Here is a 19377-nt window from a genome sequence, read left to right as displayed (position 1 = left end):
AAGACTGGTGAGTATGGCGCGGCGCTGCAGCCGGAGGTGCGGCGTGTGCAGAAATTATGTTCTTTACAGGTCCGGAGACAAGATGGATCCAGAATCAGGTGTGGAATAGAAATAAATTCGTTTTCTAACCTTGTCCCTTTCTTTCCTCTTTGTTTTAGGAGCTCCGGATTCAAGGCGGGCGTGGCAGAAGACTGGATGCAGGCTGCAGGCACGGTGAGTGTTACGCTGCTGGATGTAGAATAACCCAAAGCGTGTGTTGCTGGTCGGGCGTGGTTTAAATACCCTCAACAGTAGTCCTAGGTAAGAAGTCCCTAGAACCACACCCGAGTAAAAAATAGTCCTTGTAGAAAAATAGTCCCTTTCCGGCTTCATGTTGGATTGGAGTCATTTGCAGCATGGTCTGCCTGAGGTGAGTAATGACTATGAGCCTGGCGCCTTAGGCGCCAGGACTGATTTCTACTATGAGCCTGGCGCCTAAAACACCAGGACTGAACCCAGATAGCCCCTAGCCGGGGCTGCTGAGGTTTTACTAAATGTCTAGATGCCTGCTCCCGGGGCTGATGGGCTTGGTCCGGATGCCTGGGGGTAGGCATCATGACAGCACTCCCCGCCAAGGCCTCTCCTAAAGTTGTTCTTCCCCTGGGCCCTGGTTTGTCTGGGAATTTCCGATGGAATCTTTTCACCAACCGAGGTGCATGGACGTGGTCACTAGGTTCCCATGACCTTTCTTGTGGTCTGTAGCCCTTCCAATCGATTAAATAAAACAGTTTTGATTTAACCATCTTGGAGTCCAGGATATTTTTTACCTCAAATTCAGGTTCTCCATCTATCAAGATGGGGTCGGGTGGTTTGGTTAATCCTGTTCCTGGTTGAACTGGTTTTAAAAGTGAAACATGAAAGACAGGATGAATGCGCATTTTAGAGGGTAATTCCAATTTGACGGCAACCGGGTTGATAATGGCCTTAATAGTGTAAGGTCCCAAATATCTAGGGTTAAAAGTCCGAGTTCCTTCAGAGGTATGTGTTTTGTAGCCAGCCAAACTTGATCCCCAATCTGGTATTGTGGAGTTTCACTTCTATGTTGATCAGCATTTTTCTGATATTTCTCTTTTGCTTGTTTCAAATGTTCTGTTGCCTCTTTAAAGGCTTGTGTAATAGTAGAATGCAAATGGCTAACTGCAGGCATTTCTAAATGCTGAGGAAAATCTAGTTCTGAGGTTCGAGGGTGATTTCCATATATGGTATAAAAGGTGTTTTGTCCGGTTCCTGAATGTACAGAGTTATTGTATGCATACTCGGAAATCCATAAAATATCTTTCCAATTACTTTCGGTCTGGTGTAGAATGCAACGTAGGTACTGTTCAAGGGTCTGGTTGGTCCTCTCCGTCTGACCATCGGTCTGGGGATGGTGACTGGTTGATAACTTCACGTCGATTTGCGCCAGTTGACAACATTTCTTCCAAAAATGTGAAATGAATTGACTACCTCGGTCAGAGACCAATACGGAAGGAAATCTGTGTATCTGAAAAATGTTTTCGAGGAACTCCTTGGCCAGAATTGAAGCAGAAGATAATCCCTTTAGAGGAATAAAGTGGGCCATCTTGGAAAAAAGATCCACAATAACTAGAATGGTGTTAAATCCATTACATGGAGGTAGATCTGTAATAAAGTCTAACGATAAGGTGTGCCATGGTGTAGGTGGAATATCCAAAGGTTGTAAGAGGCCAGCTGGTTTTTTCTTCTGACTTTTGTTTTGGGCGCAAATGCCACAAGACATTACAAATGACTTTACGTCTTGTCGCCAGGTGGGCCACCAGAATTGTCTCTTAATTTTAGCTTCAGTTTTTGTGATACCTGGGTGTCCTTCCATCAGGGTGTCATGATAATTGGAGATGACTAGTTTTTGTACTTCCTTATGTGGTAGAAATAGTCGCCCTTGATAATAAGGTAGGTCATTGATGACCGAGTAGTCCGGGCCTTTCTTCACCCAGTCCTGCAGGGCTGTTGGATCGAAGAGTTGTTGGATCTTTACTTGAATATCCTCTAGTGTCTGTAGAGTGGTTATGCCAAGAATTCTTTGTTCTGAAATTATAGGCACCAGTTCTGGGTTTGCATATGCTTCTCCCATCCCTATTCGGGATAAGGCATCTGCCTTGCCATTTTTACAACCTGGTCGATAAGTGGTCACGAAATCGAACTCGGCAAAGAACAATGCCCATCGAAGTTGACACGATGATTGGGCCTTGGCTGTTTTTAAATACTGCAAGTTCCGGTGATTACCGTAATGGTATGCCTGGCACCGAGAAGATAATGCCGCCAAGCCTTGAAGGCGGATTTGATGGCTAATAATTCTTTATCGGTAACCGCATAGTTTAACTCGGGTGCCGAGAACTTTCTGGACCAAAATGCTACTGGGTGAAGTTGACCGGTTTCAGGATCCTTCTGGGACAGGACAGCTCCCATGGCTAAACTGTATGCATCAGTTTCAACTATGTATGGAAGTTCGGGGCGTGGATGCTTTAAGACAGGTGCAGACGTGAATTTCGCTTTCAGCTCTTGGAAGGCCTTTTCAGCTTCTTCGGTCCCAAAGAAGTGTTTGTTTTTTTGCAAAAGTGCTGTGATAGGGTGTACAACATGTGAGAAATCCGGAATGAATCTGCGGTCGAAATTAGCAAATCCGAGCATGCTTTGTACCCATTTAACTGAACTGGGTGATGGCCACTTGAGGATTGCATCCACCTTTCGAGAGTCCATTCACACTCCTTTTGGAGTCAAGATAAATCCAAAGAATTCAACTTCTGTAGCATGAAAAACGCATTTTTCCAATTTTGCATATAACTTGTGTTGGCGTAGTTTCTCAAGGACTGCACGAACGTGCTTCACATGGTCTGATTCTGAAGAGGAGTACACTAGAATATCCTCTATGTATACAACAATACAGACGTCAATGAGTTCACGAAGGATATCGTTCATAAAATACTGGAAGGCTGCTGGTGCATTGCACAACCCGAAGGGCATCACCTGGTATTCGAATAACCCGTACTTAGTGCGAAAAGCAGTCTTCCATTCGTCGCCTTTTTTTACAAGTACCAGATGATATGCCCCTTGGAGATCTAATTTAGTTTAGATGCAAGTGTCCTTTACTTGGTCTAGTAATTCGGGGATCAGAGGCAATGGGTATCGGTTCTTAACCGTGATCTGAATTAATGCGCGGTAGTCTATGCATGTTCTGAGGTCACCTTCCTTTTTAGGCACAAAGAACAAAGCTGAAGATGCAGGAGACTTGGATGCACGAATGAAGTCATTAGCAAGGTATTGGTCCAAGTATTGTCGTAGGTGAAGGTTTTCGGGTCCCGTAAGGGCGTAGATCCTACTACATGGAGGTTGTGCACCGGGTATGAGATTGATTTGACAATCGCACGATCGGTGAGGTGGTAGGGGTTTGCCTGTTCCTTTTGGAAAGCATCCTGGAATTCTTGATATTCCTGAGGTAACTGCACGACTGGAGTAGCGACTGTAGCCAGGCCTTGGTTCAAGGGTTTTTTTGGGTAACAAGTATGTGCACAATCCGGGAAGGTTATTCTCTTCTCTCGCCAATCAATACAAGGATTATGTGTTTCCAACCAAGGTATGCCCAGTATTATTTGGAACTGCGGGGCTTTGATTAAATCAAACACAATAGTCTCTCGATGCCCATCCTGACCCAATAGTGTCATCTTTGCGGTGGAATGAGTTACAGGCCTAGAGGCAATTTCAGTTCCATCAACTGTGGTGATGACATCCAAAGTGGTCTTTTTGCAGAGAGATAGATTCATCCTTGAAGCCAACTCGTGGTCCACATAGTTTCCTATGGCCCCGTTATCAATGTATGCCCTCACTGCGTGCATACGTGATGGCTGCCTTGGATCTATAAGGACCATTGGTATGATGAAGTGCGAGGTATGAGTATCCTTCTTCAAGCTCGGCAAGCGGACCTCTATGCTTGTCGGGTGTGGTTGTTTCCCGAATCAGGCTCTGTTTGATTTTTATCAGCAACTCCGACTACTTTTGTAGATGTTTTTATAGGGCAATCCCGTAGAAAATGTCCTGAGGCCCCACAGTACAGACACAATTGCATCTGCCGTCTTCTTTCTCTTTCCTTTTGAGTTAAGGGTCCCCTGACCCCCCGATCTGCATCGGTTCTGATACACCTGTTCCTTTGAGGGTAACATTGGGTTTAACCAATACCCGATTCTCGAACTTAGCTTGATCAGCCTTTCTATTCTGAAGTCGGTGGTCTAACTGGACCACTAAGTCTATATATTCTGCACAATCCTGAGGTGGGTTCACAACTTGGGCCAAAACGTCTTTGAGTTCACCCCGAAGTCCACAATGAAATAATGTAATTCGTTTTACCTCTGGCCATCCGGTTTCCACCACTAACCTATTAAAAGTGGCGATATAGGTTAGTAGATCCTGGTTACCTTGTCGTAATGATAAAAGTTCGTTATCCAGGGCCTGTCCCTGTGAATGTATGGCAAATAGTCTTTCCATGCTCAATTGAAAACCTTAAAAATCCCGAAGAAGAGGGTCAACCTGGTTAACTAATGGAATTGACCAATCCGCTGCGCTGCCACTAAGATATGATAGCACAAAGGCTACTTTGGTTTGGTCGTTCGGAAAAGCTCCAGGCCTGCATAAAAAGTACAAGAGGCATTGGTTCATAAACACGGCAAACGTTTTTGGGTCCCCAGCAAAACGTTCGGGTGGAGCTAAAGGAATGCTCCCTGGTAGAACCACTTGCACAGGATTGCTCGATGAAACAGGAGTTGGATTCCCCCCAAGCCCAGGTAATGGTGTTTGCCCAGCTTGGTTTTGCAGTAATTGTCTAGCAAGATCATCAGTGCGCTCCTTTGACACAATCAGTTCTCTCCTGAGGGCATTAGTCTCTTGGCGTGCGGAGTGCACTTCTGCCCTAAGTTCCCCTAACAATAGGGCTAGTTGGTCGGTTTCTAAGGTTTCCATAACGCCCGGGTGGGGATTTGTAGATAGGCTTCGCGTTCTGTTACGCTCACCTGGCTCCCACAGGGGCGTCAGTCGGACCCGGACAGCTGCGGTCTCCACCCACGAGATGCGTAGTGCAGAGATGACTGACTGGATCTGCCCTCCTAATCTTGTCTGCTTAACCCGTAGAAATATTCTCCTGCAAGCGGAGAGATGGATTTAGCCACTTGTGGATTCAAGTGATGGCACCCCCACAGTCCTCCCCAACTAATCACCTCCGAAATGCCCTCATAGCAATATCACCTTATATTCTTGAAAGATGAGCTCTCCATCCTGCGTGGATTTGCAGTGGTGCGTCGATTCCAGTTACTTACTGGTTTGAAGGCTCGGGAGAGTTCCGGAGAGTATTGACTCTGAGGTTCCTGGTGAGGACCAGTAAGTATTAAGTTCATAGAGTTCAATATGTCCGATGTTCACTCTTGTTCCCCCCTTCCTTTCTTGTCTTGCAGCTGGCTCGTGAAAAGATGCACTTGTGGCAGCTGGTGGTGCTCAGGTAAGAGTCTGTATTACCCGCCGCTGTCCAGTAAATGTTGCACGAGGAAAACGTGTTGTTTTGTCTCTCTTTACAGATGCGGCACGTGAAAATATGGAGAGTCTCAAAGGGATGCCTCCGGTGGTAAATCAGGTAAGTCTATGGTGGTAAGAATTATATTTGTTGGTTCCCTCGGCTCACCTTGTGGTTTTCTTTTGTCTCCTAGGTGCCGAAGTTCGGCGAAGAAATGATGGAGGCAGAACCGACCCGAAGGATGCTGTGAAGACTGGTGAGTATGGCGCGGCGCTGCAGCTAGAGGTGCGGCGCGTGCAGAAATGATGTTCTTTACAGGTCCGGAGACAAGATGGATCCAGAATCAGGTGTGGAATAGAAATAAATTCGTTTTCTAACCTTGTCCCTTTCTTTCCTCTTTGTTTTAGGAGCTCCAGATTCGAGGCGGGCGTGGCAGAAGACTGGATGCAGGCTGCAGGCTGCAGACATGGTGAGTGTTACGCTGCTGGATGCAGAATAACGTGAAGCGTATGTTGCTGGTCGGGCGTGGTTTAAATAGCCTCAAAAGTAGTCCCAGGTAAGAAGTCCCTAGAACCACACCCGAGTAAAAAATAGTCCTTGTAGAAAATTAGTCCCTTTCAAGCTTCATGTTGGATTGGAGTCATTTGCAGCATGGTCTGCCTAAGGTAAGTAATGACTATGAGTCTGGCGCCTTAGGCGCCAGGACTGATTCCTACTATGAGCCTGATGCCTAAGGCGCCAGGACTGAACCCAGATAGCCCCTAGCCGGGGCTGCTGAGGTTTTACTAAATGTCTAGATGCCTGCTTCCGGGGCTGATGGGCTTGGTCCGGATGCCTGGGGGTAGGCATCATGACAAGTGGATCTGCCAGGGAGCGGAGGCAACAGGGTAGGCGATGACTCTCTGAAGGTGGGTGCCGTGCTGCAGTGCACAAGGAGTCATATTTTAAGCGTTTTGGTTTTCAAAATGGTTTCAAGGGCCTAGCCTAATACAGTATGTTTGGTCAATGTGTCGGCCAATTGTCCACCCACCACCTGGGCCCTGGTGGCAGGGGGTCCTCTGACGATCCATAGATATCACAAGGAGGGGACTGCATGGGAGAGGGGTCTCTTTGACCTGTCCTCCCATACATTTCCCCCCTTTCGTAATACCGTAAGTCCCCCAACCGCTGACATTCCTTTTCATCAGCTATCGCTTCGTCCCATGCCGGCGTGCCCTTTATGGGCATCCAGGCCCTGCACACCCCCCTCAGGCTTTCCTCCTTCTAGCATATTCGTCTGGTGTACAAGTCAGATATATACAGTCCGCATCCCCCTCCAAATCCACCCACACCTCCTTATACCATTCAAGTTCACGGGGCTCTCTAATTGTTGTGTGCCATAATCTGTCTATTATATCCCCATTGCGGTATACCGGCACCATCTGGTATTTGGGCCCAGCCTCTTCGCCTGTTTGCACTTGAGCTTCCTGCATAGCTTGCATCGTGCCTCGAGCATTGCCCATTGTCACCATCATCAATGCACTATTTGGTACTGCGCCTGCACAACATCGAAGGCCCATCTGGCACACACAAATAATTAGAAGTAAAAAGACTACTGTGGGCATTAGCAGTTTACCAGTCATTCCCAACCATGATGGGACTCAGGAGAAGAGGTTGTCGAACCACGTGCTTGCTTCTGCCCCACCTTCCGTTTTCATTCTTTCTCCTAGGTTGTGCACTGCTGCGATCACGTGGGACAATGTACCATTATCTGTGTCTTCAGAAGGTACGAAAGTGCAAACACCTCCGTCCATCGCTGTTAACATGTCTAAGACATACCTATTTTGCATTGTCATTAGCCGCATGGCTCTCAGCTCTACCTTGATCACGTTGAAACCTTCTTCAGTGTCGTTTGCTAACTGGATCAGCTCCCAACGGGTTATTTGGAGCCACTTAGCATTTGCCCGTGCCTGGATGCTTGGGATGAGTGAGGCAAAGAAAGTCTCTGCAGAGCTAAACAATCGATATCTGTCTGGGATCTGTGCCAGTAGTTCTGAAGATGCTTTGGATATGTAATTGGATGATCGCCTGTTTCGGGACAGCATTTCTTCCTTCATGCCAGAGGACAAAACATACATCTGTGGCTCTTCTGTTGGTTGGGCCTTGTTCTCGCGAGGGGCATCTTGCTCTTTCCTGCCCCCACCAATGTGGCTTTCTGGTATCACCCTTAGTGTTGAATGTAGCCACACACCCAGTAGGTGTCCATTAGTGCTGCTGTCCCCTTCCTCATGTCTGGGATGGTGAGAGTCCTGTTGCAGTCTTTGTTTATTCCCATTGCCGTCTTTCCTTCCCCCTGGAAGCATAGTTCATATGTTATTTCTTTCTGCAGTTTGAACGTTTTTTCAATGGCAGTTGCGCTCATGTCCGCATACCATTTATTAGTCTGGTGAGGGTGTCTTGCGTCTTCCATTTGATCTAAACCCAGACCATAATACTCATCATACTTCCTACTTCCCACCTCCCTTTTCCTTCTATTATTTCTGAGGTATCTCGCAGCTTCATGGGCGAAGTGTAATCTAGACCCCCCTTTTCCCACACCCCCCTCTTTCCATTCATCATACAGGGATGCAAACTTTTCTGCCATCCTTTGGTTCTCTTCTTTTATTCTATGATGTAATGTACTGAATGTTGTAGGGGTGGTTACTTGTGTGGGTGGGGCAGTAGGGGTATTGTAAAGCCACGATATGACAGAAGGGCTGCGGCCATTTAGGCTGTGGGCATTGTAGTCAGAGACGTTTGGCAGGGGGGTTATGCTAACATTCATTTCAACACTGCTTGTTTTGGAGTGGTTGATTGTTTTCGGCGGTTTTGTGTTATAACCCCATACAAGCTGGTATCCGTTCCATACCAAAAAATCACCTTCTTTTGCCCTTTCAGTTGGTTTACTTTCATTTGTCATATTACTTCCGTTTCCCCATCCCCCCCATTCATCTCGACAGAGATGAATGCTATGAACCGAAAAGTGCTTACGCCAAACACTATCACAAAAAAAGAATACAATGCATACAGACAGTCCACATTCATATGAATATCTACAGCTGTTTATTATAGCATTTCTACATCTTGATATTCTATTGATATCCGAGAGAGACAGAGAGAGAGAGAGAGAGAGAGACATTTTCTCATTCACATTTTATCACTTTTCTCATTTTTCATTTCAATCGTTAATGTTACTCAGCTATCTTTTTCTCGTACCTGTAATTCAATTTGTTCATTAGCATATTAATATACCTGTTACACTGCCTTTTAACTGCCCCTTTTTTCATTCATCATTTTCATTTGTTATTGTTTGCTATTGTCTGTGCCTCCTGATTCACTTCCTCCTGAACATTATTGTATGCCCTCTGTACATCTGTTAAATGTATCCAGTACTTTAGCCCTTTCACTTTCACTGCTGTGGGAGTACAAAAAACTACCTCGTATGGGCCATGGAATCTTGGGGCATTCCACCTGCGCACAAAACATCTAAGATAAATAAAATCCCCTGGCATCAGTTGTCCTTGGGGGCCCTGTTCCACAAATGACACAGCTGTGTTACCCTCTTCTCTTGTAAATGGTGGTGACAGTTGTCCTGAGATTGCATGCGCTGCCCTAGTCAATTTTTTCAGATAATCAGTAAACTCACCTCCTAAAATCATGGTGCTTCTGTGTGCATCTGAGTGTCTACGCAGTGGAGAATGTGCTGTGTGCATTCGCCTCCCCGTCACAATCTCGTGCGGGGACAAGCGGTGGTCCTTACTTGGCTGGTTTCTCAGCTCAAATAGTGCAAGGGGTAAACAATACACCCAGTCCTTTTTGAGTGAGAAACATAATTTAGACAATCTTCCTTTTAACAGGCCGTTGATCTTCTCGACAACACCATTGCTTTGAGGGTGATAAATCGAGCAAAGCTTATGTTTGATCCCAACAATGCAGTAACTTCCTTGAACAGCTCGTTCACAAAATGAGTGTCGTCTGAGTGAATCACGTTGCAGATTCCCCAGCACGGGAATACCTCTCTCACTAGGAACTTCGTGGCGCACTTGGCATCAGGACGTGCACATGGACCAGCCTCAACCCACCTAGAAAATAGACATACAACTACTATCATGTAGCGTGCCCCATTTCACCTTTCCCCCATGTCTGCGTAATCAATATGTAGTTCCCGGAAGGGCCCTGTAGGTTTTGGAATTGTCCCTCTGAGTGTCCGTAAGGTCATCCCAGAATTGTATATCTGACAAGTTGTGCATTCCATTGCTAATCTTGATATATGTTCCTGGAGCCCAGGCACGAACCAATCTTCCTGTATTTCTGCTGCTATGTGTTTTTTGGCATTGGGTGCTGGAAAGTGTAATTGCTGGAACGCTATCTCCATCAATTTAATGGGCATCACCACTTTACCTGTATTATTTTGGCGCCACATTAAGTCTGTTGCTGACTGACTGCAACCCCTTTTTTCCCACAATGCTTTTTCCTCATTACTTGCTCCTTCTTGCAACTCTAGTATTTGCGATATGGGCATGCCGTTGTACCCTTCTGGTTAGTTCCTCACTTGTGTGTTGCTGCAATAAGTACTCACCTGCAGTTTCCTTTTGAAAATATGACGCCTCCTTGGCGGCAGCGTCCGCTGCCGCGTTTCCCAAAGATACAATGGGCCTCGTTACAACTCAGGCGGTAAGGGGTTTACGGCGCCGTAAACAGCGCCGACCCTTACCGCCTGAGTACGAGGTCCCTTAGCGCCATGGCGTATTTAACACCTGCTTCTAGCAGGTGTTAAAATCCATGGCGCTAAGGGACCATGGAGTTAATTACGCCACCGTAATTTACGGTGGCGTAATTAACGCCTTCCCCACTCCCATTATGCCCTATGGGGCAAAAATGGGGAAGGGTAAATGGGGATTGGGGACTTACCGCCCCGCCAAACTCGGAATGGGGCGTTAAGTCCGCCAACCACCATGGCGTAAACGTAGTTTACGCCATGGTGGTAAAGTCACGGCCCAGGCGGTAACTTACCGCCTGGGTCGTAATGAGGCCCAATGTCTGTATTAGACGTATCCTCTTGGCACTTGACGATTGCCACCATTGTAGGATCTTGCAGTACCTCAATTAATTCCTGTAACAGTTCGGATGTTGTACTGGAGTACCATCCGCCCTGCGAAACCCTCTCCGTCCCCACCGGGCCAAACCACCGTGGACAGTGGTAGTCATATATGCTGAATCTGTGTATATTGTCACTGTGCATCCTTTTGCTGCGCGTAATGCTTCAATTAGGGCGATAAGTTCTGCTGCTTGGGCTGAAAAGTGTGATGGTGGGCGATATTGTACTAGCACCTCATACTCACCTTCTTCTAATCTCACTACCGCCATTCCCACATGTTTTTCACCTGTTTCCATGTCAATTGATGCTGATCCATCTACAAAGTACACTTCTCCTTCCGTTAGGGCATTTTCACTCACCACTGGGCCCTCTCCCTCTTCTCCTGTATATGTTGCACAGTCTTGCTCTTGCATGTCTTCTAATGTACATGGTTCTGTGATGAATGTCGCCGGGTTTACTGATCTGCACCTCACCATGTGGATGTTAGCGCTGGATAATATTATCTCGTACGCTGTTACCCGCTGTTTTGTTAGTGTGCTTTTCGATCTTTCCAGTATCGCGAAGAGGGAGTGTTCCACAAATAATGTAACAGAGCACCCCATTACTATTGTGGCGCTTTTTTCAATGGCGAACGCGGCGGCAGCAAGAGACTGTTTGCACGCGAAGTGGCCTTGCATGACTGCGTCTAGTGTGCCACTGTAGTAAGCCAATGGCTTGTGTCCCATGGATGTCTTTTGTGTTAATACAGCTGTCATATGTGTTCCTTTGCAGTGGGAAAACAAGTAAAATTCGCGCTCATAGTCTGGGTTGGCGAGTACTGGAGCGCTTGAAATTAGCTGTTTTAGTGACGCAAATGAGTCACTCATTTCTTTTGACCATCTTATTTCTTTGCTCTCCCGCTGGGCTTCTTGAGTGCTTGTAGTAAGGGCCTCGTGTATTCTGCGTAATCTAGTATCCATGCTCTGCAGTAGTTGCACATTCCTAGAAACTTTTGCATTTCTTTTACCGTTTTTGGCTCTCCTACTGCTGTGATCGCTTCTACTCTGTCAGGTATTATCTTTTTGCCATCCTTTGATATCAGCTGTCCCAGATATAATACTTCTGGTTGGCAGTATTGTAGTTTCCCCTCTGTCCACTTTGTAGCCTTTGTGGGCCAGCAGTGTCAGGAGGGTAACTGAGTCCTTCCTGCATTCTTCCTCATTCTGTGCGCAAATGAGCAGGTCATCTACGTATTGAATGATGGTACTTTCAGCTGTCAAGTTTCCCAAATCTTCGTGGAGGATACGATTGAATATACTGGGGCTCTCACAGTAACCCTGTGGTAACCTGCAATGCTCATATCTTTTCCCCCCTAGTGTAAATGCTGTCAAGTATCTGCTCTCTTCTGCCAAGGGAATTGAAAAAAATGCATTTTTCAAATCAACCACTGTGAAATGTGATGCATTTTTTGGGATACTGCAAAATATCGATGCAGGGTTCGGGACTAGAGGAAACTCTTTTTGTATGACGTCATTTAGTGGGCGTAGATCCTGGATCATCCTCCATGCCCTTCCCTTTGCTTTTTTGATCGGATAAATGCAAGTATTACATGGGGAATGTGAGGGTATTATTATTCCCTGGGCCAGTAAGGCGCTAATTGTTTCCTTTATCCCTTCCTCAGCTTCACGGGACAATGGGTACTGTCTGACTCGGGGCAGGATTGCTCCTGGTTTTAATTTTATCGTGACTGGGGTAACTCCGTGCAACAACTCTACATCATGGGGGCCTGTAGTCCACAAGTTGCTTGGCACTAATTTCATGTCGTCATCAAAAAAGGAAGCTGGTGCTCCTACTACTGCCATCAACTGTACGGGCACTTTTCTCATTTGTATCAAGATATCACATGGTATTGCTATCTCCATTATTATTTCCCCGTCACTTTCTGAGTCAGAAAAGAGGTCCTCATCTGATAGATCAAGTAAGGCAATGTCAGCATTGATACACAACACAGTGCGCCATTCACATCCATCTATGTCCGTACAAATTACTGCAATTCCTTTGGCTGATATCTGTACCGCATGCAAATCTAAAGATATCACTGAACCAGGTGCAATGTCTGTGCGCACTATTGGGCGGAAGATGAATTCTGCTGGTACCCTCCATTCTAAACTTTTTAGTTCAGGTACTACTCGGGCTAATGTTTTCAACCCTTCAACAAACACATTCTGGTCTACCGGCATGCCACGTATCTCTGGTGTTGTTGCTCGCGCATGTACCACCAGCATTACACGCAGCGGGCATATTCCTGGCGTGGAGCAAACTATCCCTCTTTCTGTGAAGGATATAGTCATTGAGCTTGCTGAGAAGGTCCCTTCTGAGCAAGTTTATTGGTGACTGTTCATAGTAAAGTAGGGGTGTTCTCACTGTTTTACCCCCCACTGTTACATCCAAATCTTCTGTGTAAGGAACTTCAACGACAGCCCCAGAGAACCCCTGCGTCTCCAACCTACAGTTAGATAGCGGAAACTGACCTTCACGTATGCATGACATTTCGGCTCCCGAATCCACCATAAATATGAATTGCTTGTCTCCTATCTGCGCCCCTACCAATGGTTCCTCCGCTGCATTGTAGGTGGTAGATAGAACGGGACACGCAAGTGTTCCCTGTGGGCTGTCCTATGCTGGCTGCCTCATGGCTCGCCCTTGAATAAAGACATTGCCTGACACCACTGCTACACCGCTGTAGGGGGCTGGGGCAGGTGCCCCGTTCGCAACTATTGCGAAAGGGTTTCCTGGTGTGTATTGCATAGGTTTGTCGTTCTGTGGGTGGCCCTGTGCTCTATTGTGTTGAACTTGTCTGTTGTCTACATACCCCTGCTCCTGTTGCCTTTGTTGTCTTCCCATTGGGAGGCCTTATGGGCTCCCTGGGTGGGGGTTACCGTATTGCTCCATATCCTGAAATCCGTTGTTTGGTCTGTTCCTACGTTCTCGTGAGAAGTGCCCCCACCTCCCGCAATTCCAACAGCTCCCTTGTGCACCTCTGGGGCCTTGCCCCCCATACCCTCCATTACCACTGTACCCCTGCCCACTTCCTCTGCAACCCCTATACCCACCTCGTCACCCTCCGGGGGCCCAATCTTGCCACTGCGGACCTCCATAAGGCTCCTGTCCGTTCCACTGTGGTTGTCCCGCTCCTGCCCAATTCGCTGCTATCCTCCCCTGTATTGCTACCAGCACCTCCTCCTCCTCTTCTCCCTCCCTGTTATGTGGGAGCACCGCTACTGCTGCAGCGACCTTCACCAGTTTCGTTTGTACTAACTTGGCCTCATCTGCCAACCTTTTTTGTGCTATTTCTTTCTTTCGTTTCTTTATTCTTTTGCAGTGGTGTACTATTATGCTCTGTATTTTGGGCCACCCCTTCGCTTCAATCCCTGCAATTTTGTCAAGTGCTTTCTGTACCTCTTTAGGCAGGCCTCTCTTTATTATGAAATAAAATAATGATGTTGACTGGTACCAGGGTGTGCCCATCTCCGCTCTCCACATCTCCTGTACCCGGAAAATGTAATCCGTAGCCTCTTCCCCCTCATTCATTGTACATTGCATAACTGACTGCAAGTCGGGTGTGTCTGGAAATGTTTCTCTTAAAGCATCCCACACTTGTGCTCGTACTGTGTTGAATGAGGCACCATCATGACGGTCACAGTCTAGTGTTATCCCCGGGAAACCGGCTTTTACCCACACTCTGTCTGCCTGGTCCCCAACTGCTGATACTAGCAAGCTTTTTACATCCCCTACTGCCAGGGGGACCACAGCAGTGTGCTTCTCGAATGCTTATATCCACTTACTTGCCCCTCCTGACAGTGGGGGTAACAACTTTAACAGATTGGCCTTATCCATCTGAGCCCAGGGTATGTAATTTGGTCCCCCACCCCTATGTATCAATGGGAGTTGTAACTCCCCTTTGTTGCCTTGCTTGTACTCACCTTTGTTCCCTTCTTTCCTAGCGGAGCCATTCTCCCCAATCTATTCCTTAATCACCCTGACCATTCCTCATCCATTGTTCTCCCTAAATGTGCACCATCCATCCTCCCACTTTCTCCTCCCATTGCTGCACTTAACCTCCCACCTTCTTCTTCATCGTCCTCCACATCACACCATAAATCCTCTCTTCCCCCTGTGATCATTATTTCATCATCTGCATGTTCACTTGCCCCATCTATTTCTATTATTCACGTGGGCTCTTCTTGTATTCTGAACAATATTTCCCCCTTCTTCCACCCCTCCTCAATTGGCCTGTCATAGTTTTGTGTCCTTGGCGTTTACTCTGGCCGGGCTACATTAGTCTCACTTTGCTCACAAATATTTTTAATTCTAGATAATTCTTCTCTTGCTAATGAAAGCCTGGAATCTAAATCCTTTGTTAGTTTCTCTATGTCTACTGTGGGTGTACTTATCTGTCCACGCTGTCTATGGCCTTCATATGGCGGGGTGCAGTCGGGCCATGTGTTGTTGTAGCTGGAGTTGGGGGCACATAGGTGGGGTCGCTATACCCCTCTGCGGGCACTGGTTTATTAAGTATAGAGTACAGCCGTGTCACTTCACCTGTCTCTCCTTCCTCTATCATTTCTTTGTCGACTTTGGGTATCAGTAATGGGTTATCTGTCGTGGACGGCAAATTTGTCGTTGGCTCTTTCTTTTTGACAGGAGGCACCTCTTCAAACAATCGTCAGAGATCTAATATTTCCTTCCTATTATGGAACTGTTTCCCTTTATATTTCATAAAGATGCAGGTAGCCACCATGTCTAGAACATTTTTATCAAACGATCCTCCTTCGGGCCATATTTGGGGCAGACCTTCTCCCTTTAACTCTGTGATCCACTGATCGTGGCATTTTCGTATGCGTTCAGCATACCCAGGTAAACTCTTACAAATATGGGCCAGGGGTGTCTCTGTCCCCATTGTATGTGTTTGGCTTGTGTATCACTATATATATGTCTTTTTAAAATTGTGTGCGTTTTTAACACCTGGGCAATAAGAGAGTGTGTGTGTGTGTGTACTTTATATTGAAAAAAAACTTGGGGGGCACATACAAGAGCAAACCACCTTTTGCACACTACCAATATTTTCAGCACAAATATTCAAAAAGAGATAGCTTAATGCATTGGGCTTACCACCTTTTAATGTCTCCTGGTCACACTTACCATGACCACACCACAATCATGCACATTCTATCATTCATTAAAATCATCATAACATGGCTGCGTTTTAACACATGTAATGCATATACAATGATAGTCAATACCCTATGGAGAGTTAATCTATAATCTTTTTCCCTCCCTCCCTAGTTGGTCTTTTCTTTCTTTATTTGATATGAGGTCCCCTTTTTTCTCGAATCACTTTTAGTCTTTGCTCAGTATTAACTTCTTTTTATTCATAGAGCCAGAAAGAATGAAAGAATAGCATTTACTAATGTATTCACTGTGTCTCCCTTTCCTGCAAGACACCTTTAACTTATTCTCCACTTGTTCATATATTCTCAGTACTAGTCAAGATAGCACTATGCGGCGCCGCCTTCTACCTCCTTGCAGAGCTAGGTTCCCGTCTCTTTATCTCTTTTCACCTTTTGATCCTAGTGGCCATATGCAAAGAAAAAGTAAAGAAAGTATAGTATTGCTTTAAGTGGTCCCAACCGTGTCCCCCTTTTAAATGACCTTGTCGTTTTTTTTTTTATATCCTGCTCCCTTCCCCTACTCCCCTTATGATCACTCGCACTTAATACTCACGTGCCCGTCTTGAACCGAGAGTCTCCGAACTGGGTTCGTCCAGGCGGAGCTGCCACACGCTCAACGGCCAGCCCCAGATCCGGCGAGTGGCACTCAAAGGGGATTTTTTGAAACGGGATCCCGTACCCTTTCTCTAGTGAGTGCGCACTTCTAAGCATACCAGTTGCCGTAGGCGGGTAGCTTTCCAGAGCAGGCGTACCGTGCGTCTCCCCTTTCGACCGGAGATTTTCGTGCAAGAGGGGACGGAAGGCATATATTGGGAGATGTAATCACGCAATCGGGGTCACCACTGAAGGCGAGTGTCCCCAGATAGCACGACCCTCCCCGCAATGAGAGGCAGTAATGGACTCTACCAAAATGGGAATAAGGCTAGGACCAAGTGCGGGTGAGCTCAAGGGAAGTTTATCTAAGTCAAATAGGGCATGCAAAGAACTCTGCAAACTCCGAGAGCGCTCTGTCTGACAATCGCAAAGACAGGCGTTTATATTTACAAAAATGTCATAGACACCTACACACTATATGGGGCACATGTACATGGGTATTGGGTGGCGTCGACTATCTATATGTGCAGCTGTGACCCGTCGCTTCGTGGTTGGTGGACACCGTCGGGTGCCAACATGGGGTGGGCAGGTCAGCTGGGCTAATCCGGGAGGTGTTGTCCGGTCAGGCACGGTCAGTGTCATTGATGGACGTCTTTCTTAGCTTTCTGCCCTAAGGGCCATGCACACCCCATTAATTCAATGCTGCAATGTCAGTTGTCCTGTAAATCCTACAATAGGTTATTCTACAGGTTAATACAACACAGGAGGAATACACATTAGGCAGAGTATTTTGACGATACATCAGTACAGGGTTGCTGTTATCCTGTTGACTAGGTATCATAGGCCACGGGGTCGGGTCTCAGGGCACGGGGCATGCTGCCCTATCTTTGGGTCTTGTTAGAAGTAATGACAGATGCTTTTACACACAGTTGGTGCAATATTAGGTGTCTTCTTTTACAAGCGTCATTAATCTGGGGTGAACTGGTGGGTCATGGGACCTATGAGCGGGCACCTTTGGCCTCTGGTTATGGCCGGATTTTGCTGCGGGGCTGTAAATAATTCAGGTGGCTGTTCGTGGCCATGTGAGCTGCGGGGGAACATGAATGCTTGTAACGGCTCCAGCCGAATTGGGGGAGGTGAGGCGGTGTAGCTCGGGCCTTTGCTTTCTCTGGCAGGCTTCAATGGGAAGAGAGGGGAGGTGGCCTTGGATATGCCCACGATGATATTCTTCTCGCAAGCTGCAAATGAAATTGAAAACGAAGGGATTCGTATAATGTCAAATGTCTAAAGGGTTACACGTCTATAATCTTTGCACCAGTACATAGTCATTTCAAAACACGTTAACTATATCAACAGTTCTATTAATCACTACAGGCTAAGTATTTGCAAGATTAGCAGCTCTGGCATTATATGGTAAACACGATACGTGAGGTAGCATTAGGGTTGGTGGAGCACGCAGGAGCAACAGACCAATATGGTTGACAGCAGCAATACACGTTAAACTCGTACATTCACAGTTGATGGCATTCCATGTATTTTCCTTAAACACTTTACATGTGCTTACAATACTGTCGCGCTTGTGTTCCTTTGCACTCTAGCAGCATCAGGGTAATCATGAGATAAGAACTTGATATCACTTTCTTTACATTTCCCCTAGAGGAGCACATAGTAGGAGGGCAGAGGCACTGAATGTTTGTACATAGCTGAGGGTCTTTGAGTATCGTGACCATTTAGTCATACAACAACACATTCTTCTATTCTTACAGTGTTTGTAGATTTTTGGCAAGGGGGTCGTGCAGAAGGAATATCATTGTAATGTAATATATATATATATATATATATATATATATATATATATATATATATATATATATATATATATGTATATATATATATATATATTTATCTGTATAAACAGCTTCTTGGTGTATGATCGAGGCTTTTGTTTCATCGAGGACAATTTACAGTTATTTTCCAAGCCAGCCCCGCTACCCGGGTCACGCTGAGGATAATGATGCACTGCGGAAGGTGAAAGATACAGGCCCTCATTACGACCCTGGTGGAATACGAAAAACTATGGCGGAAATGTAATACCGCCATCGAATAGCGCTCGGTGCGATTATGACCCGTCACCGCAAAGTACGATGCCATTAGCGACACCGCAGTGAACGCCAACGCTAACTGCACCAAGTACGCGCGCGCGCGCGCCATGCCAAACCGCAATTACCACCATGGCGCAACGGTACGCGAATTCTGACCCCAGCGGACATGCACCTAACGCCATCAAGCACGGCGGAAAGTACCATTCCGCCATGGTGAGAAGTACGGCATCGCGAACCAACCGTAAACGGCCCTACTGAGTGCCTGTACACCGCTCCCTGGCCACATTGTACAACTCCCCGTAGGTGCAATGAAGCCACACAATGCAACCAGTGAAATGTACAAGTCATCCATGCCTGCCAACGAACAAATTAATCTCAAGAGGGGCCAATGGAAGCTGCAGGGCACAGATGGCACGAATACAGAAGCCACACAAATGGACATGACCTCAGTCTCCCTCCAAGAAACGCACGCAAACACAGGCACCTGTGACCAGCCATATTCTGATAATCACATCATACCACCAATCCAACTGGCTGACCGGCATCTGTTACACAAAAGCCATTCCCCCGCCCCTGAGCATCACATCATCAAAACAGTCACATTGGCAGCCCTCATCCCTGACCTCACTGGGCTTCGTAGGCAAACGCGCCCAGCACAGTACCACGCAACTATACTCCGAAGCTGGAACCCAATGCAGATCTCCTCACAATACATCGCTCCCCAAATAGGAATATGACACATCACCTGCAAAGAATAACGCTACACGGTTCATATCAGAATAGGAATTTAATGCACAACAAAATCAC

The sequence above is a fragment of the Ambystoma mexicanum genome, chromosome 11 (genome assembly GCF_040938575.1).
Source record: "Ambystoma mexicanum isolate Mex_15411 chromosome 11, UKY_AmexF1_1, whole genome shotgun sequence".
Lineage (NCBI taxonomy): Eukaryota > Metazoa > Chordata > Amphibia > Caudata > Ambystomatidae > Ambystoma > Ambystoma mexicanum.
The sequence above is the reverse complement of the archived record's forward strand: the minus strand, read 5'-3'. Positions refer to the sequence as shown.